This window comes from Lissotriton helveticus, chromosome 7 (genome assembly GCF_964261635.1).
Source record: "Lissotriton helveticus chromosome 7, aLisHel1.1, whole genome shotgun sequence".
Taxonomy (NCBI): domain Eukaryota; kingdom Metazoa; phylum Chordata; class Amphibia; order Caudata; family Salamandridae; genus Lissotriton; species Lissotriton helveticus.
The window spans coordinates 1,898,166,955-1,898,188,261 of record NC_136068.1 but is presented as its reverse complement, the minus strand read 5'-3'; the positions used below and the strand labels follow the sequence as shown (position 1 = coordinate 1,898,188,261).

The following is a 21,307-nucleotide window of genomic DNA, read 5'->3' as shown; positions in this document are numbered from 1 at the left end:
CTGCGTTCAGGCTATGTGCCTTGGCGTTTAATCAACACAACGTCACTATTCAATATCTTTAACCTTACTGATAAACCAATCAGTATGGCCCAGAAGGGTGTTGATTATACAATCCTGAGCATTGAGAAACTTGAGAGATTACCAGTGACAATGTCAGAACGACCTGTCAGTGAATGGATAATACATGGGATAATTAATATTCCAATATCAACCTTCAGGTTTCAATACTGCCAAAAATATATACAGGCTGGCATGTACGAAAAATTGGGAAAAGGGTACATTAAGACAACATGGAACTTGCCCTATTCACATGCATGTGTCAGTAATAAAGGACAGAAAGTGTTTCTTAGTGGCAATAATTGTGCGATGTCACTAAGCGGTACACTTCTGTGTAATGGAATTAGTTTGCATGGAGCCTGTGAAGGGAACTCAAATAACCTTTCATGTCACCAGCTAGGCACACCTGCAACAGAGATAGAACCATTCTTCCAAAGACTCTATAATGGGAGTTACATTCTAATTGTGGACCGCAGATGTTGTAGTCTTATGCCCGGGACTCCTTATCTCGTAACTACGACTGCGAAGGTCAAGTGCTGTGGACGCTCATTGTTCCCCAGCTCCTTTCCAGACAGGGAGGCAAGGGCATGGCCCAACTTGAAAATTACTTCTATTCGAATAGATACTTTAAGCAGAATGAAAACAGTGCTTCTTCAGACGCCGACCAGACTCACGTCATCAAAAGAAACGTATGATCTCCTAGTCGCAAGGACGACTGCAGAGATTCACTCATTGTTATCAACTAATTCCCCCATACATTTCGCAGAAATCCTGAATGAAATCTTAAATATTTCTGATACCAGTGGAGTCTCAAAAGTATTTAAGACAGTATTTTCGATGGCATTAACACCATTCAAAGCCATACTGGGTATTTTTCCAGATTTCTTGGTCCTAATATTTCGTTATGGCAAACCGTGTCACAGACAAAACACCTGCGACAAGGGAAGAAACAATCCGAGCCATTGGATACCGGGACCGGATATCAAAAATCCTGGGACTATCCCGGCTTAGAGACCTGAACATGACTTGGTTTCTTTCATTTCGACCAATGTGGCATCGATGTGTTTTACCTGTATTAAGGTGCCTGCTATGCGGAGAAGAATGCGTGTTGGACACCTGTCTGACGCTACAGTATAGATATTAGTGATATTAATATTTAGGGTAACGAAACTCTAGACTTAATACGATGAGACATATAAAACCATCTGAAAATGACGGTAGGACCTATCTATAACATTTAAAATATTCCATAAATAGTCCCTGGTTAACAGGATTAGGACTATCTGCAATATCTAATAAATAGACCTTGATTAACAAAATTAATAAATATTGAGATTCACTTTATGTGGTTCCCAAACTATAAAAAACATATTTTAAGAATATATATTAATTTAGAATGAGGGTGCAGCTGTCACTATAACCTCGATTTAGCCCAATAGCGATGGTACCTAACATTATTTGTTTTGCCGCTAAATAATGATTAGTTCCTATTCTAACAGGAACAATACCTCGCAATAATCATCAGGGCACATTTCTAAAGTATCACCACAATATTGGAGATTGTAAGTGCGGCATACAAGGCCATTCCAAGATGGCTGCTTCGTATGACTTGGTTGTTGCATATGGACGTATTTGAGTCCGTCATCGGTGTTGTATACAACCCGATGATGACGGTTGGTGTTCCGGCCAATTAATAAACATATTTAAGGGGTCGGCTACACTCGCTTTTGACATACGCCGTTTGGAAGAAGTACGGAGATTTATGAATCCCGGTAAGTCGGATGGCCCCATGTTGGTGTAAGGAAAGCCAAAGGGGGTTACGTTTCTGTAAGGAATGCCGTGCATTTGTCGGTAGCGGGGGACCGTATTCTCATCATGGGCGGCGGGGTCCGGCTTAGTTCAATGCAAGGGAAGTCTTTAGCGGTTGTGTTGTAGGGGATTCCCTGTACATGTAACCAGTACGGGACCGCACCCTCAACTATTTAGTTGGAAACTACGGGGTCAAGCACACGCCAGACGGGCAAGAGTGTGTGACAGAAGCTTTATGTTAGGTGCCCTCCTCAGTAATTTATATATAACACTGACTGATAGAATGGAGCGGACACTCTACGTACATACAGAGTTGGTGAGCTAAATAGTCCTAAGAACAATGATAGAACGGTCGAGTGGCTATTTTAAATAGAAGAGTAGCAACTAACAGTTCCTAAGACCCATGACAGAACGGTCGAGTGGATATTTTAAATAGTAGAGTAGTAGCAAACCGTTCCAGGACAATATGACTTTTTTTTTTAAAATAGATGGCCGCAATGGCGAACCCTTTAATAACCAAATTACAAGCAGATTACGCAAATAGTCATAATATGTATTTCTAACTTGACATTAAACAACAGTGATCAGTAGTCCCATTTGTTCTAAAAAAATATATATGATTACAATTGATTTTAGATTTGATTGCCAAACGTGTGGTGGACAATATCAAAAGGAGAAAAAGGAATAACATCCTTCCTAAAGAATCAAGTGTGTATATATATGAGAAAAATTGAAGACCTGGAACCCTAATTTTACAGGTACTATAAGAATAGAAATAATAAAACAAGCTTTATGGCAATATATCCACACTATCTGAGTAATAAGGGGAAAATATTTTGTTTTCAGGACTGTTTCCCTGCTATTGGCGGAAATTTTCTGACCAATCCTTTGTGTGCTTCAGGCATATCAGCCTTGGTATGTATATACAACCTTACTGATGAGAGGAGTGACTACTAGATTACTCATCTTCAAATAATAATTGAGTTATTTTAACCCAATTGTAGAAAATCCAAAGGAAGCTTTTTAAACATTCCCCGAAGCCAAGAGGTTTACCATAATTGAATACCAGACAATATCTTGGGGAACCTGTGCAGAATTTTGGTGGGTACTATGGATATTACATGTACCTTATAGATTAAAAAGGAGGTTTTTAAATCCCCCTGTTCTTAGGAGTAAACACTTATTTGTCTAGATAGTATAACCAACCTACTAGCATTAAACAAGAGTGGGTTGGTTATTTATGGTTACAAGCCATTCTGTATAACAGAAGAATAGTGAATGAATGCAACAGTGAATGAGTGGATGTGTGGTTTAAATGTGTTTCTGACTCTCGTAGAGGTCCTTGAGTTGGGTCTATCCTTTGTTAACAACACCAGTCACTCAAATAGTACAGTACAGTATGTATACATTTTTTGGGCCTACCAAGTCAATAAATTTACCAGAAATGCTAACAATTTAAACATAGAGGCAAATGTGTAATATACGTTGTTGTTAAACAATATAAATAAACAAAACAATTTTTTTGTATGTATATTTATATAGATATGCAGTGTGAAATAGATGTGTAGCAAGCCTGAAGAAGGAGGTGGATCACCAGAACCCTCCGAAACGCGTCGCTGTCTTTTTGCTCACAAATTACTAAACGCATTCTTTATATGATCTTCTTCTTTCGATATAAGTGATTAATGTCAAATCGTTGTTGGAAACTGTTATTAACTTTTATTATATTCATTGTATTTTTGTGACTTGGTTTTTATGATTGTTTTTAATATGTACATTGTTTGTGCCATTTTGTAGCAAGACATCTTTTTAATGTTTTTTATATAATTAAGATCAAATAACAATAAATACTTTCCATATGAGAAATAGGTTCCGTCTATATGTTGAGTTTCTGGTGTTGTGAGTATTGACCCAATGAATGATGTGGAGTGTTGTTGATTATTGAGGCATACTGTATGACAAGAGAATATCCCAAAGGGAATTTTTCATAGACTAAAGTGTCTTATTGGTGTCCTGTCCCTTTGGGTGGTTGGACCCCTCTCTTATTTTTGAGTTCTCAAGTACAGTCCTTGTGACTGAGAGAGTTTGGACTTTGGCCCCGCTTGTATGATCAATAGAATACATTAAAATGAGGATAAACCAAAATGGATCAGTTCAAGACCTTTGGTTTTAATGATGATCAGTTCAATACAATTATGAACACACGGAAAGGTAATGAATATACTGTGATCACTGGTAAAGGTGAAAAATGGGGAACCTTATTAAATTTGAGGAAAAAATTAGTTAGAACTGAGGCCCATGCAGACTTTCTTATTGATTATGTTAAATCTGGGGTGATACCTATTGGGTTACAGGTTCGTAATGAACCAGGAGTATTCATTGAACACAAGAAATTTTTAGAGGTCTGGTCTCAAATATCCAATCGCTGCAGTCGCGATTGGATTTGTTGATAATCGAGACGGCACAGGAGGTAATTATTTTAGAGAAAGAGGCAATAGAAAAATTGGAAGCAGAACTAAGAGATAGTCAAGCATTTGATGAGGCAAAACTAAAATTGGAGGAGATCAGCAAGGATGTAGATGGATACAGGGACTATCTTATTAACACGAAGACAAATAAATTAAAAAAGGATATAAACAAGTTCAGTGCAGAATTGGCGTACCCATATCTTAGGGAACACTATTATGAACAAAAGAATGAACAAGGATGGGGGGGTTACTCTAACAGACCCAGATACACAAGGGGTGGTAGAAGGGAGGTAACATTCTCTGACACTTCTGGTTCAAGTGGAGAGGATGAACCTGTTGCAAGAGGAGAACAAATGGGGAGAAACACTAATGATAAATATGGGGATTTTTTAGAACAAAAAAACAAGAGGGGAAGGTACAATGGAAATCAGATGAGAGACCAACCAATTCGAACTCAACCACCCCAAGAATACATGCAAACCAGGAAACAGAGTTATTGGCGTTAGATAAAATCCCCATAATAAATTTGTCCAATAGAGCCCTCAATAAAAATGAGAACGAGATTTTAGGAAAAGGTTTTAGTTTTGTACCAACGGCCAAAATAAATAAATTTCAACTAGAACGAGACATGAGAATGTTCTTTAGAAAAATTAGACTTAGGAGGTTTTTTGAAGATAGACCACCCATTGATTCTAACAACATTACAGGTTTTAAACCAAAATCACTGTTTACGCCTTCAATTGCCCAAGTAGGAAAAAATATAGATATCTTTGAAAAGGTTGTGGAAATGGAAGTCCACAATATTATCAAGCAAGAACGCACGTTTGATCTTAACTTAAATAAAGAACAGAGGATTGCAATTAGTACACTTAAGGAAGATCAGTCAATTACCATAAAACCCGCCGACAAGGGCGGCGGGGTGATGGTGTTTAATACACCTGACTATGACAATAAGATGTTAGAAATGTTGGGAGTGCAGGAACATTATGAAAAAGTAAATGGGACTGAATTGTCTGCACTAAATAGGAGATGTAATGATCTCCTGTTGACAGCTAAAGAAAACAATTGGATTTGTGAAGCAGAGTGGAAGTTCCTTAACAACAAGAACCCTAACATTCCCGCTCTGTATGGACTCCCTAAAGTCCATAAAGATGCCAGCAACCCCCCTATGCGACCAATTGTTAGTTGCTTGGGTCAGTTTTAGAGCCCCTAAGCAAGTATGTTGACTTTTTTCTCTATCCGTTGGTTCTTAAATTGAGATCATATGTAAGGGATTCTTCCCATATCATGGGCATGCTTGAGGGTAAACCCTTTTCCCGAGAGACTCAGTGTCTGGTTACACTAGACATTGAGTCTCTCTATACAAATATTCCCCAGCAAATAGCAGTTGAGGTAGTGGGCAATATTTTGGAGAATCTCACCCTTGAAGGTGCCAGCAAGGATTTTATAATACTATGTCTGGATATGGTGCTAAAGAATAATATCTTCCTATTTAAAGATCAACTATATCGTCAAAGGAAGGGGACCAGCATGGGGGCTACTTGTGCCCCCAGTCTGGCCTGCCTTTATGTTGGCGGATTTGAAGACCGGCACATTTATAAGGAACTCGCCCCTTTTTATGAAAATGTGTTGGAATGGCATTGATTTATTGATGATGTCTTTTTTATTTGGGACGGACCAACTAATCTCCTTAACGACTTTCTCATTTGGTTGAACTTAGGGGACAGCAACCTTAAGTTTACTGCCCATCAGAGTAATGTAAATGTGGACTATCTTGATATAACCATCAAGGATGTGGGAGGACAGTTGGCAGTTGAGTTATTCACTAAACCCATGGCAAAAAACACATTGCTCCACTACTCAAGTTTTCATCCTAAAGCACAAAAAGATAATATACCCTTCAGCCAGTTCCTCCATCTCAGGAGGAATTGTACAGACTTGCAAGACTTTTATAATCATTCTGATGTGTTGAAAACTAAGTTAAAAGAGAGAGGATACCCCAAAAAACTAATATCTCACTCATTTAAGGGAGCACGCTTTTATGATCGTGGTGCTATGTTACATGAGCCTAAAAAATCAAAGGAACAGCAGCGAATTGTTTTTGTGAGCCAATTTAGCTCCATGAGCAATAAGCTCAAAAATATAGTCAATAAAAATTGGAATATCTTGAATGATGGGGAAGATACAAAATTAGAAAGACAGGCCATTCAAAACCAAGCCGCTCGTCTCATTCTCTCCCTCCCCAAATCCTCTCATATCACCCCGGCTCTTAAATCACTTCACTGGCTCCCTGTTCGTCTCAGATCCTTTTTCAAACTGGCCTGTCTAGCATTCTTGGCTCACTCTCGCTCCGCACCCCTGTTCATCAACTCTCTTGTCTCTTCCCATGCCCCTGTCCGCACCCTCCGTTCTTCCTCTCTCTCTCTTCTTCACACCCCTCGTTTCCGCAAATCCAGAACCGGGGGAACCCGATTCTCAGTCCTTGCCCCCCAGTTTTGGAATAGCCTTCCTCTCTCTATTCGCTCCATTCCCATCTACTCCCACTTTCGCAAAGCCCTTAAAACCTTCCTCTTCCTTCAGGCATTTCCCTCTTAAATCTTTCCTGGGTCCCCTCTGCCGAGTTTCTGATCAGGTCCCCAGCGCCAGGAAGCCGCTTGGCCATCGCGCGCTTTATTAAATATTTTATTCATTCATTCACCTCTTTGCTTTTAAAAAAAATAAAAATGTACGCAGTCAATTGGTACATACATACAGGGATGTGCCACAATCAAGACAAAGAACTTTGGAGCATATCATTGCTAAAGGCAATGTCCCCTATGGTAATTGCATGATATGTAGTCAGTGTATTAAATCAAAAATACTACAGCACAATGGAATGACAATAGAGACGCACACATTGAATAACTGTAGAAGCCGCAACATTATATATTTCCTACGCTGCCCGTGTGGACTAGCCTACGTGGGGGAAACCAGTCGCGAATTGAGAACTAGATTAGCTGAACATAAGTCAGCAATAAAAACTAGAAAAATGACAGCACCCTTGGTAATGCATTTTCTAGAGAGAAGATATAAAGAATCTGAGTTCCAGTGGTTCATTTTAGAGAAAGTGACCTTAAATAAAAGAGGTGGCAATATGGAAGATAACCGTAAAATGCGTGAGCAGTGGTATATCTCTATTTTGAATACTGTACGACAAGGGTTAAATTCAAGAGAGGAATGGGAGAAACTAATAAGGTGAAACTGATGACTATTTGAGATTGTAGATATGGTCTGATTTATCTAGAGGTGGATTATATCTCACTTAATATAGATCTGGACAGATGAACTCATGAAGCTTTCCTGCTTCAGAATTATATAGAAATCGTAAACAACTTTACTAGATATATAGATATGTAATAACAGAATAATATTGTGGAAAAATGAAATATGAATAACAGAATAATATTGTGGAAAAATAAATTATGAGGCCCAGTATAGATATTAGTGATATTAATATTTAGGGTAACGAAACTCTAGGCTTAATACGATGAGACATATAAAACCATCTGAAAATGACGGTAGGACCTATCTATAACATTTAAAATATTCCATAAATAGTCCCAGGTTAACAGGATTAGGACTATCTGCAATATCTAATAAATAGACCTTGATTAACAAAATTAATAAATATTGGGATTCACTTTATGTGGTTCCCAAACTATAAAAAACATATTTTAAGAATATATATTAATTTAGAATGAGGGTGCAGCTGTCACTATAACCTCGATTTAGCCCAATAGCGATGGTACCTAACATTATTTGTTTTGCCGCTAAATAATGATTAGTTCCTATTCTAACAGGAACAATACCTCGCAATAATCATCAGGGCACATTTCTAAAGTATCACCACAATATTGGAGATTGTAAGTGCGGCATACAAGGCCATTCCAAGATGGCGGCTTCGTATGACTTGGTTGTTGCATATGGACGTATTTGAGTCCGTCATCGGTGTTGTATACAACCCGATGATGACGGTTGGTGTTCCGGCCAATTAATAAACATATTTAAGGGGTCGGCAACACTCGCTTTTGACATACGCCGTTTGGAAGAAGTACGGAGATTTATGAATCCCGGTAAGTTGGATGGCCCCATGTTGGTGTAAGGAAAGCCCCGAGGGGTTACGTTTCTGTAAGGAATGCGGTGCATTTGTCGGTAGCGGGGGACCGTATTCTCATCATGGACGGCGGGGTCCGGCTTAGTTCAATGCAAGGGAAGTCTTTAGCGGTTTTGTTGTAGGGGATTCCCTGTACATGTAACCAGTACGGGACCGCACCCTCAACTATTTAGTTGGAGACTATGGGGTCAAGCACACGCCAGACGGGCAAGAGTGTGTGACAGAAGCTTTATGTTAAGTGCCCTCCTCAGTAATTTATATATAACACTGACTGATAGATGGAGCGGACACTGTACGTACATACAGAGTCGGTGAGCTAAATAGTCCTAAGAACAATGATAGAACGGTCGAGTGGCTATTTTAAATAGAAGAGTAGCAACTAACAGTTCCTAAGACCCATGACAGAACGGTCGAGTGGATATTTTAAATAGTAGAGTAGTAGAAAACCGTTCCAGAACAATATGACTTTTAAAAAAAAAAATAGATGGCCGCAATGGCGAACCCTTTAATAACCAAATTACAAGCAGATTACGTAAATAGTCATAATATGTATTTCTAACTTGACATTAAACAACAGTGATCAGTAGTCCCATTTGTTCTAAAAAAAATATATATGACTACAATTGTTTTTAGATTTGATTGCCAAACGTGTGGTGGACAATATCAAAAGGAGAAAAAGGAATAACATCCTTCCTAAAGAATCAAGTGTGTATATATATGAGAAAAATTGAAGACCTGGAACCCTAATTTTACAGGTACTATAAGAATAGAAATAATAAAACAAGCTTTATGGCAATATATCCACACTATCTGAGTAATAAGGGGAAAATATTTTGTTTTCAGGACTGTTTCCCTGCTATTGGCGGAAATTATCTGACCAATCCTTTGTGTGCTTCAGGCATATCAGCCTTGGTATGTATATACAACCTTACTGATGAGAAGAGTGACTACTAGATTACTCATCTTCAAATAATAATTGAGTTATTTTAACTCAATTGTAGAAAATCCAAAGGAAGCTTTTTAAACATTCCCCGAAGCCAAGAGGTTTACCATATTTGAATACCAGACAATATCTTGGAGAACCTGTGCAGAATTTTGGTGGGTACTATGGATATTACATGTACCTTATAGATTAAAAAGGAGGTTTTTAAATCCCCCTGTTCTTAGGAGTAAACACTTATTTGTCTAGATAGTATAACCAACCTAATAGCATTAAACAAGAGTGGGTTGGTCATTTATGGTTACAAGCCATTCTGTATAACAGAAGAATAGTGAATGAATGCAACAGTGAATGAGTGGATGTGTGGTTTAAATGTGTTTCTGACTCTCGTAGAGGTCCTTGAGTTGGGTCTATCCTTTGTTAACAACACCAGTCACTCAAATAGTACAGTACAGTATGTATAAATTTTTTGGGCCTACCAAGTCAATAAATTTACCAGAAATGCTAACAATTTAAACATATAGGCAAATGTGTAATATACGTTGTTGTTAAACAAAATAAATAAACAAAAAACATTTTTTGTATGTATATTTATATAGATATGCAGTGTGAAATAGATGTGTAGCAAGCCTGAAGAAGGAGGTGGATCACCAGAACCCTCCGAAACGCGTCGCTGTCTTTTTGCTCACAAATTACTAAACACATTCTTTATATGATCTTCTTCTTTCGAAGTGATTAATGTCAAATCTTTGTTGGAAACTGTTATTAACTTTTATTATATTCATTGTATTTTTGTGACTTGGTTTTTATGATTGTTTTCACTATGTACATTGTTTGTGCCATTTTGTAGCAAGACATCTTTTTAATGGTTTTTATATAATTAAGATCAATTAACAATAAATACTTTCCATATGAGAAATAGGTTCTGTCTATATGTTGAGTTTCTGGTGTTGTGAGTATTGACCTAATGAATGATGTGGAGTGTTGTTGATTATTGAGGCATACTGTATGACAAGAGAATATCCCAAAGGGAATTTTTCATAGACTAAAGAGTGTCACCGCCTCCTTGATCTGTTTTTAGGGAATGAGTTTTACATTGAATGGGGTGATGATTGTGCTGTTCCTTCTTGTAGAGTACATTTTGCTAACCATCATTTCTGCCACTAGATGGCAGTCAAAGTGTACTTTTACTTAGTAGGTGCAGTCTAAATCTGAAACCCCGCCCACAACAAGTATTGACAATTGATCAGTGGGCAGTATATTGAACAGGGTACACATGCTCCAAGGCCATCCCCAGCTTAAAGGGAGCACGTCTTCGGCAAATTTTGTTTTAGACCCTGGGCACACAGGGGTCAAGGGGGGTGGGCTTGCTGAGGGGGGATTTCGAGAGACGACCACAAGGGAAAAGTGGACGTCTCTCGAAACCCCCCCCTGCCGGCCCCACCGCTCTTATCTGCAGTGTCTGCGGCAATTCATGGGAACTGCAACATGCGTCGCATGAGATATCCTTCCAGCTCGTGCCGCTTCACACATGAACACGATTCTCACTACCTGTAGAGTGTTATGCTTCTGTCTCTGCGTGTTGTTTGATTGTTGGATTGTGTTGTATTCTACAGCACAGTTATAAAGAGTAAAAAGCCTCAGAGGATTGTTTGGTGCTGGAAGGTGCCCCTTCTTGTGCTAAAACATTCCTGCCTGCAAGACAGGCCCCCTTGCATCATGGCGCAAGGGTGGCTGCACTGGCGCTTGGCAGCAGATTGTGTGTCAGTTCAGGCAGAAAACAGGAATGTGACATTTAAAGGTAAATGAGGTGCATTCCTGCCCTCTTCCTTTCATACTGTGTAGCGCAGCACTTTTTCTTGCTGCATTGCATTGCATGAAAGATTGATAAACCTGGCCCCTAAGTTAGTATATTAACCCCTCCCATGCTCGTGATGGAACCGCTCCGTCACGAGCCTCGGGTGGGCTGTGCTGGTGATGGAGCGGTTCCGTCACAGCCCGCTCGGCGCGCCTGCGCGGCGCGTTCTGTTGAGCGGGCGGGGCCGTGACGGAACCGCTCCATCACAATCACAGCCCACCCGAGGCTCGTGACGGAGCGGTTTCGTCACGAGCATGTGAGTGCCGCGCGGCCCCCCTCCCCCCTTGCGCTGCGGCGGAATTGCCGCCGCAGCCAAGGGGTTAAAGAAGGGAGACCCAGGCGGTGTATACAGGCAAATGATCTTCAGACACAGCACAGAAGCGTGGGCGGTCAACCATGGTACCATCAGAGAAGAAGAATATAATGTATCATGGCAAACCTGTGTCTCTGTAGCTCGCTGCATTGCATAGTCGCAGGTTAACTTTTGCATAATCTGTTTCTATTTTTTACAGCATGATGCAGCTGCCCAGATTGTGCTAATAGTCAACTTGTTTGCTGCGCATTTCATCTGCAGTGCACCACAACCCTCGAGACCTCTGGCTCTAAACCAGACAGCCATCATGGAATGGTGTTGTCTATAATGCATCGTTTAACCATTCCACAACAGTCAAGACATTGGTTCTAAACATGGTGGCCGTGCTAGCCAACGGAAGTAATGAAACACTTGGTACAAATACCCTTACAAGGCGCTAACCTGCTGTTTAATTTGATCTGTTATTGCATGCAAATATCCACTCTGGTAAAGAGGCAGAATGTTTTCTTTTTTTGAACTTTTACTCATGTAAATTATCCTACGGAGTTTGTTGAGTTTTTTTTTGTATTGTGCTGTGTAAATAAATGAGTGCTAGAGAGCTTGTATGATAACTTGTTGAGTGCCTGAAGCCATCAGTGATTGAGGAGCCACTTTACTTTATAAGCCAGACTTATTGGCATTGCCAATGCTTGTTTTGTGTTACTGTGAACACTGAAGGGTCCAGACTTATGCCACAGTATTGCTATTGTGGGCTGTAATAAATGCATTTATTTGATTTTGCTTAAATTCCAGTGAAAACGTTCTACAATCAGGGCCTTTAATTTTTTTGTGAGATTTCCATATGTTTGGTGGTTTAATCCATGACCCCTTTCACCGAATTGAGGGGCATATTACCAACAACTAGCGATACTTTTTGTCTCTAACTTGTTTAGAGACAAAAATTATCGCCGCACATCGGCGATTATTATCGCAGATAAACCTTGCTATTAGCAAGGTTTATCGCAAATGCGATAAAAAACGGCCGCAATGCATGAATATCGCTGAAAAGTCAGCGATATTCATGCATTATCGAGCAAATGCTCTTAGCCATGTTATCCACCTCCCATTGGATAACATGGTGAAGAACTGCTCAGGGCAGGTGTTAGCTTTTGGAGATATTCGCGCTTAGCGCGAATATCTCCAAAAGTTGGTAATAGGAGATAGCTATGTTAGCGACTGTTTCCAGTCGCTAACATCTTGGCACGCCCACTTTGCATGTCATTAGTGATAAATATCACTGACATGCAAAGCGGAGCCCAAGATGGTCGCTATCTCCTATTAGCTGTCACTAACTGGTGTTAGCAACAGCTTGGTAATAGGGAGATCATTTTATCTCCGCTTTCTTGGCTTTTAAAGCCAAAAAAGCGGAGATAAACCCCCTTGATAATATGCCCCTGAGTATCACAATCGTACTCAGCAGTTAATAAAAACGTATCATTCTGCAGTAGAAGTGTATGTGCATTGTAGTCATAACAGGGCACATTAGCAAGAACCTTGTTAAAATTATCGCCGTTTAGCGGCAGGAAACTGCTGCTAAAACGGCGATAATGGGCTTGCTAATATGAGTTATAGAATTTCAATAGAAGCCCAGGTTAGATGTCCTGCACATCTGACCTGGGCTTCTATTGGAATTTTATAACACATATTAGCAAGCGTATTATCGCCGTGTTAGAGGCAGTTTCCTGCCGCTGAAACGGCGATAATTTTAACGATGTTCTTGTTAATATGCCCCTATACATGCTAACAAAGGCCAGTTCCCGGATACATACATGCTTTAGCTCATTAAAGCCTAAAAGATTTTCTTTAACAATGCTTGTTTTCATTAGTTTCCTCATTCCACAGAAGCTCATATGTTTCCTTGTTCTCCAGACTCTCTCTCGCTTGTTCCTCCACCCCGGATGCCTTTTCTATTGTTTCCACAATATTCCCCATTCTGCTCCCTGTTTTATGTTATTTCTATCATTATTATGGTTTTTGGAATGAGGGCGGGATGGAAAGTGCCCCTAGGTTCCTTACTTCCTGTTTTGTGTTGCCGACTTGGTGTGCGCTGTGGCTGCTGCCTCTTCCTTGCTTCTCTAGAACGGCCACCCGCCATGTCAGAGCGGTAAATAAAAAATCTTAAACTCACTGCCCGCCCCTCAGGGCTCATTTTGGAGGGGTTTTCTTTAATGGATGACCAACCGGGTGCAGCTTCGCGTATGTGCAGCATAGCATACTCCTGTGCTTAATTAATTAGTAAATCAGTAGATTTGTAGGGGCAGATTTACAAGCCCCTTGCGTCATTTTTGCTCTGCTGTTGCGTCACTTTTTGTGATGCAGCAGCGTAAAAATGCAGCCCATTTACAAAGTGGCGCATCTAGCGGGATGCTTCATGTCGTAAAGCCCTGCATCACATTATACCTGCGTCAGGTGTAATGTATACAGGGTGGGCGTTCCAATGCAAAAAAGCTTCATAGAAGTGACGCAGTGAAATCTACAAGATTTCACTGTGCCACTTCTAGGACGCCACTGCGTCAAATTCTTACACCTGCTTGAAGTAGGGGTTAGGAGTGACGCTGCACAATGAGGATAGGCATCCCCCTGCATTGCTGGAGTTGCGTCGTGCTTGCGACACAACTCCAGCAATGCGTAACTTTTTCATCAACAGATGCATCTGAATTTCGGATGCATCTGTCAATCCTTGCATCAAATATGTGCCGTATTATTAACACGGAGCATCCATAATGGAGCAAGGGTTTCTCAGGGTGGCGCAGGGAAAGTGACGCATCCTTATAGATGCGTCACTTTCTTGTAAATCTGCCCTGTAGAGCGCTACCTGTCACCAGCGAGGGTATCCAGGCACTGTGTGCATTGTGAAACATTGGAGGTCATTTTGTCATGTTATTGAAAAAAGCATCTGCAAAGCCACCAGCTCTGCATTTAGGAGCTATGAGCTATTGGACTTGCCAATGCTTGTCTTTCTCTTTTCTTCACTTGCTTTGTGTAAAAGCCCATGCAGTGAGGACGAAGCTTTAATGCTGTCAAATGTATTTTCAAAAATAGGAATGATGCCAGGGCTCTATTCAACGCCCCTCCATCCTGATCCTCGCCAGACACAGACAGCGACAGAATATGATTTAAAATGACTGCGCGTGGACTCTGGGCGTGGATTTTAATATGCCGTTTTATTCTATATCTACAGTATTTTTATGAACATCTTGATTTACATTCTTTGCACAAATTCATCAATGGATGGAAGAAAACAATGCAATAATCACTCCTGTATCCCTGCCCACACACCCAGGCTGTTCTACCTTTCCTTCTTCTCCTCTTCTTTTCCTTTCACTTGAGAGTGATTAATACCTTCCCCCGTCACTTTTCTTACTTATCCCCCTTCTCTTGTCTGCTCTTATCCCCTCTCCCTCCAATGCCCTTGTGTTGTTCTTTGACACCCTTCCCTCACCATTGCTTCTTCCCTTTACCTTTTGCTGACCCCTTCCCATGTTCTGCACCTTTTCCTCCTGCACTCCCTGCTTTACCTCCCTGTCCCTTTCCTTCACCCCCTGCTTTACCTCTCTGTCCCTTTCCTTCACCCCCTGCTTTACCTCCCTGTCCCTTTCCTTCACCCCCTGCTTTGCCTCCCTGTCCCTTTCCTTCACCCCCTCCTCTACCTCCCTGTCCCTTTCCTTCACTCTTTCCCTTTGCACTCCTCTTTTCCCTTTCCTTTTGGTTCTCTCTTCCCTCGCTATTGTCTGCACCCGGTTCACTTTCGCCTCTTCCTTTCCCTTGTCCCTTCTCTCCCTTTTTGTCCTCACCCTTTTTCTTGTCCCTTCCCTCCATCTCTGCCCTTACCCTCTCCTTCACCTTTTCCTTCCCCTCCCCTCTTTCCCTCTTCACTCCTTTTGTCTCGTTTTCCTTCTTTCCCTTCTTCTCCTTCACTTCCTTCCTTTGATTCTGACTCTTCACTGTATTCTTCGTGTTCTTCACTGTGATGTCGTTTCTCTTTTCGCTTTTGTTCTGCGCCCCTCTCTTCTTCGTTTTCAGGTTCAGCGGCTCCCTGGTTCTCTGTTCTCTCCTTCTTGGGTTCTTCTAGAAAGAAAAGAAGTGTTAAGGAATGTCAGAGGAAAGATGGTGTTATCATCATGTCCAGGCTGCTGGCTACAGACTTGACACACCCAGATGAACCCTGCACTCCTGCCTCTGGATGGAGGAGCTACCTTTGAACACACACAAACGCACAGCATTCTGGGTAATCTCAAACCTGCTGTGGGCTGGGTCTCACCCTGAAAAAGAATCACTCCTGCCCAGGGCAAGAGTCAAAGCGCTTTCAGGGTGAGAGAGTAATGAACAGAGAGGTTTTAAGGCATGGGCAAAGTGGGCTCTGGCCCCGGGCCCCAGCCTTTCGAGGGCCAGGGCCGGACTGCTGGGAACAGCAACCAGCCCTGGCAGGGTGCTGTTCGACTGGCTCTGGGAACTGGGAGGGGGTGGGGGGGGCGGGTGCTTGTGAGAAGTAACACACCTGCTTTTCTGATGCGGGTCTGCTGCGAAACCAGCCCCCAGTGACAAAAGCACACCCCCAGGCACAAAACTGCCCCCCACCCCTTCGGTCCACAGGGGAAATACCCGGTGCCCACTATGGCCAGTCCGGCCCTGATACAGACAGCTCTGTTCTGCAGAGAGTCTTGCTGTGATGACCTTGAATAATTCTTAAACAGATTGTTTTAAGTACCATTTTCCTTTTCATTTATTTTTAATGTGGGTGATGTATGTGAGTTTATTATAAACATTTTGCAAAGAGTTATTGTGCTTCTTAGTTCAAAAGAATACATGATATATGAGAGAATATGTCACTATCCCTTAATGTTAGATGTAAACATATTAAGAAGCTGAATCGGCGTGCCTGTGCAGTGACCTAGACACAGTGGGCATGAAAGAGCTGAAATTGGATCGTAAATTCAAACCTGTTCCACATAGGGCCATCAAAATACATTTGAACCCGGGGCCAACAAAATCCTGAAGATGTCCCTGGTAATGAACCGGCCCAAAATTGGTGGGCGCAATGATTTTTTTCCTGCTGGGAAAATATGTCAACCACCGGGGAACTGAGAATTTCAATACAAGTGCATTGAAACTTGTATTTATGTATCTCTATACAGTTAACGTAGCCAGAGGGCAATGGAACGCTGTAAATGGCTTTGATGTATTACATTTGTGCTTTCGTGCATGTACCCTTAGTACATTTTCAGGAAACATTCATGTTTATGTATGCAGGAACTTCTTCCGCCATGTTTATTACCCAGTGTGCGTCGTCATTGCACCACACAACGTGGTGTAAGAGCGGCACAAACCTTAAGTCAGATTTTTTAAGCCACACAAAGCCACTTTGCATGATCCAATAATCTGGAGTATTGCCACTCAAATCGCTTCGTTGCATTACTCTGCCCTGGGTAGGCGTTTCGTGGGCATTACTAGGTGTTCTCATACAGCTCTCATCGTTCTTGATGCATTCGCATCTTTGCAAGACCTCGTAAACCTGACAATCACCCAAAAAGATACACCTGCCCAGCAGAGGCATAACAAGGGAAAAAGCTTTATTTTTCCCTGTCACTTCGTCTTTTTATGTGTGCTTCATTCTGCAGCACACATAGAAATTGAAAAAAGCCTCTCAGGATTGTTTTTTGTGCAGGAAGGTAGCCCTTCCTGCACAAAAAAGTGCACTTTCCCTTTTTGTGTATGGCGCACCTATTTGAAGCTGCCCGTGTTGCAAATATCTGCAACAGGGGCCTGGGAGTTCTTTCTCCCTCTCCATGCCATCTCCCAGAGCATTGCTTCTGCTTAAGAGAACTGAACTTTACACGGGTGCATTGAATTAGGTCTGGTGCTGCCGATTCACTACAAACAACGCAAACACCCTGATCTCTGTTATAACACATTTGCACAACCCAGCAATTTAACACTGGTGCCCTGAATTGACTTGTTAATGACATTACGGCTTGCAGACAGTGGGCGGATTGCCATTTCCCTGATATGAAAACACCTAAAGTTCCCCCATCTTGCTGCTGACTTGGCAGTAGTGAGGACTGGATCAGCCTGACCCTTGAGGGGAGCAATCACCAGCATTTATCAGGATTAGCTGATGCACTCCAGTGTGAATGACATTGGTATACCTCGATATGCCTCTTTCAGTTACCAGCTTTAGAACCACTTCTGATGCCAACAATGTTTGCTTCAATGCTGCCAACTCACACAACTCTGCCTCCATGAAAAGGCAGAACATAAGTTTGATAGGGAGGAAAAGATACTTCAGTGTGACAGGACCAGCTTTGCAGAAGTGAACAGGTTACAGGCCTCATTTACCGTCAGGCAGCAAAGCACATCTTCCAGCTGCGGTGCCCTATGGCAAAAGAAAAGGGCAGGAATGCACCATATCTATCAGATACGGCGCATTCCCCTGCACTGGCGCACAACTGGCTGCTGTGCGCCAAAGCAGGAACCTTTGCACCATGGTGCAGGGGTTTCTGCATTGAGGGGATGATTATTTGTGTGCAGGGAGAGGTTTATTTCTCTTGCTATGTGTGCTGCAGAATGCAACACACATAGAAAAAGGAAAAACGAGGAGAAATAAATAACTTTCTCCTCTTCGTGTTTTTGGCTCTGCCTCAGAGTTACACATGGAAGTTGCTAGGAGTGCCCCCAGCAACACCCATTGCACGTCCTTTCAATGCAGAAAACTGCATTGAAGGGAACAATACTTACAAGGCAGCTTTAACCCCCCCCCCCAAAGAAAATAAAGTGGCTTAGTGCTCCCTGGTAAATATGGAACAGGCTCCTGTCACACCAGAGCGTCACAAAAAGTGGCTCACTGGCGGCGCAAGGATCTTATAAACAAACCTCTATTCATTGTTGTTGGTTACTCAAAAAGTCAATGCTAGAAACATTGGGGCATATTACCAAGCAATAGCGATAATTATCGCTATTGCTTGGTTAGAGACAAAATTTTACCGCTGAGCTGCGGCGATTTTTATCGCAGATAAACCTTGGTATTACCAAGGTTTATCGCAAATGCGATAAAAAACGGCCGCAATGCATGAATATCGCTGAAAAGTCAGTGATATTCATGCATTACCGAGCTAATGCTCTTAGCCATGTTATCCACCTACCATCGGATAACATGGCTAAGAACTGCTCAGGGCAGGTGTTAGCTTTTGGAGATATTCGCGCTTAGCGCGAACATCTCCAAAAGTTGGTAATAGGAGATAGCGATGTTAGTGACTGTTTCCAGTTGCTAACATCTTGGCACGCCCACTTTGCATATCATTAGTGATAAATATCACTGAAATGCAAAGTGGGGCCCAAGATGGTCGCTATCTCCTACTAGCTGTCACTAACTGATGTTAGCGACAGATAGGTAATAGGGAGATAATTTTATCTCCGCTTTCTTGGCTTTTAAAGCCAAAAAAGCAGAGATAAACCCCCTTGATAATATGCCCCATTGTTTGCAAGACCAGGGTTTCGAATCTTACTATTCTCAAAACCTCCCCCATGTTTTAGCGTCAAGTGGAAAAGACTGCTGTTTTTGGGCGGCCCTTTAACAAATGTATCCAGGATGGTATAACTTCCTAGATGTTGGCAAGTATGCTTTTGAGACTTTGCTGTAATAAGTTACAACACTCATCGAGTATGTGCATGCCATGTAAGTAAAATAACTGAAATTCCCCAAAGTGCCCTAGAAATCTCAATAGGAAACCTAATGGGCCGATTCACAAAGTTAAATGTACATTTTTGTGTAAGTTTACCACTTTTCAGTATTCACAATCGTAAACTTAGACCAAGAGTCTAAGTTTACTTGTAGTAATTTACCTTTGTGAACACCTAAAATGAGTAAAGTTACACTTTTGATCAAAGTTTTTATTTGTGAATATGGAAAAGTTCTAAAGTTAGATTTTGGTCTAAGTTTACCTTTGTGAATATCGAAAAGGCTTAAACTTAAACAAAAGGCTAAGTTTATCTTTGTGAATTGGGCCCAATGATCTTTGTGGACACTCTTGGTGACAGCATTTGAGATGGGGTAACCTATTGTCTGGTGTACCCTATTGATAACAGTGAAAGATTTGTCTGTTGATAGAAGCCAGAGACAGGATGCAGAAAACCCTCACACGAGAGATAAAAGACATAGTCAACCCGTACCAAACATGGGCCTGGTGCACTTCATGCCGACCCAGGTTATGCAGCACTTGTCGCCACCGTCGCAGTCCCAGTCCACTGAGCAGTTCTTCAGCTTCGAGAAGTCGGGTTTAGGGCAGGGTTTCTTGGTCCTGGGGGGATCAGGCCCTTCTTCCTGCTGAAGATGATGGTGTCGGGGATCTTCTTGCTCTGACGCCTCCTTGGGTGACTTACTCTTCTTAAAGTTCTCAAACTTTTCGCCATCTTTTCGGATGTAGTCACCAAAACACATCCCGGGTTTATCAACACCCTCATGCTGAGAGTCACCTAAATCAATGCAATGCAGATAAAACAGGCTTAAAAACAGACCCAAGTTCATCTAAAAGGTCTTTAAAATCCAGCTCTCGGCATCCAGTAGAACATCTATCCTAACTTCAAAGGAAATGTACTACCGACGACTGACCGGCAACCCCTATATACACTGGATTGATGAACTCATTGACCCTCTTTATTGATTTCCAATCACCATGTCAAAGTCAGACCTGAGTGTTCATGTATCAAAGTTAACACCCATAGTCGATATTGTGTTTAACAAAGATCACTGAAGGTTTGAGGGGGACAGAGCCAAGACTTGAACTGATGGCCTCTGACTCAAAGCCTCATATACCTGACAGCACTTCTTCAATCTTAGTGTGACTCATCTATCCAAGGTGACATGTAACACAAGAGACCAGAGGCAGCTACCAGCAGGATGTAGAGTTAACCTCTTAAAGGGGACAACCTGTGAGAGAGAAGGGAGAAAGGATCACAAGATCTTGAGCAGAGGTGAGCAAAGGTAGTGGAGCTGATTTCTGCCATCTTTGAGAAGTTTCTTCTGAGTCTCCAACTTTAAAAACTTCATGACCTTGATGATATTTTCTAACACGTTTTGCGAATATTAAATAAACATGCTTAGTTGTAACACTAAACCTAGTTTTACTAACCAATTTCACAGAAAAAATAAATGTGATGAAATATTATTCCGAAAAGATTTGTTTGTGGGAAATGTTGTCCATGGCTGTGATTTACAAAGCTAAGATTTTCTCACTTTGGAACAGATCTGGCAGTAAAGTTATCACATTTTGCATTACAAACTTTCTTGAGACCAAGTAGAATTTGCAGGTCAAATATCTTACACTATGGAGAGTTTTCGGGAGAGCACCTGAAGTGCCCTCTCTGTAATGTACATCTCATATGTGTTCACCAAGTTTTTTCAGCTTTCAGCAGAGCTGATCTGAATAATTTCAGCCAGGAGCAGACTCTGCTGTAATGGCTTAAATGATGTAGTTGACTGTGGGGCAGCAGGATGACAGAGCAGAATAACTTGGACGAAGGTACACTTTGGATGAGATGACCCTAGGCTACCTCTGAATATTTTCACCACCAGTTTGTCACTCAAGACAGAGGGGGGACTTACTAAGATTTTACGCCATTTTTGTATAACAAAAGTGATGCAAAATCCTTTTCCCCCAATTTACTTTCCAGTGCC

The 21,307-nt window shown here is 41.5% G+C and overlaps 1 pseudogene; it reads right to left on the bottom strand.

The window, feature by feature from the left end:
* Positions 1-15,075: 15,075 nt before the first annotated feature.
* On the bottom strand, positions 15,076-20,480 carry LOC144769895 (uncharacterized; annotated as a pseudogene).
* Positions 20,481-21,307: the final 827 nt, after the last annotated feature.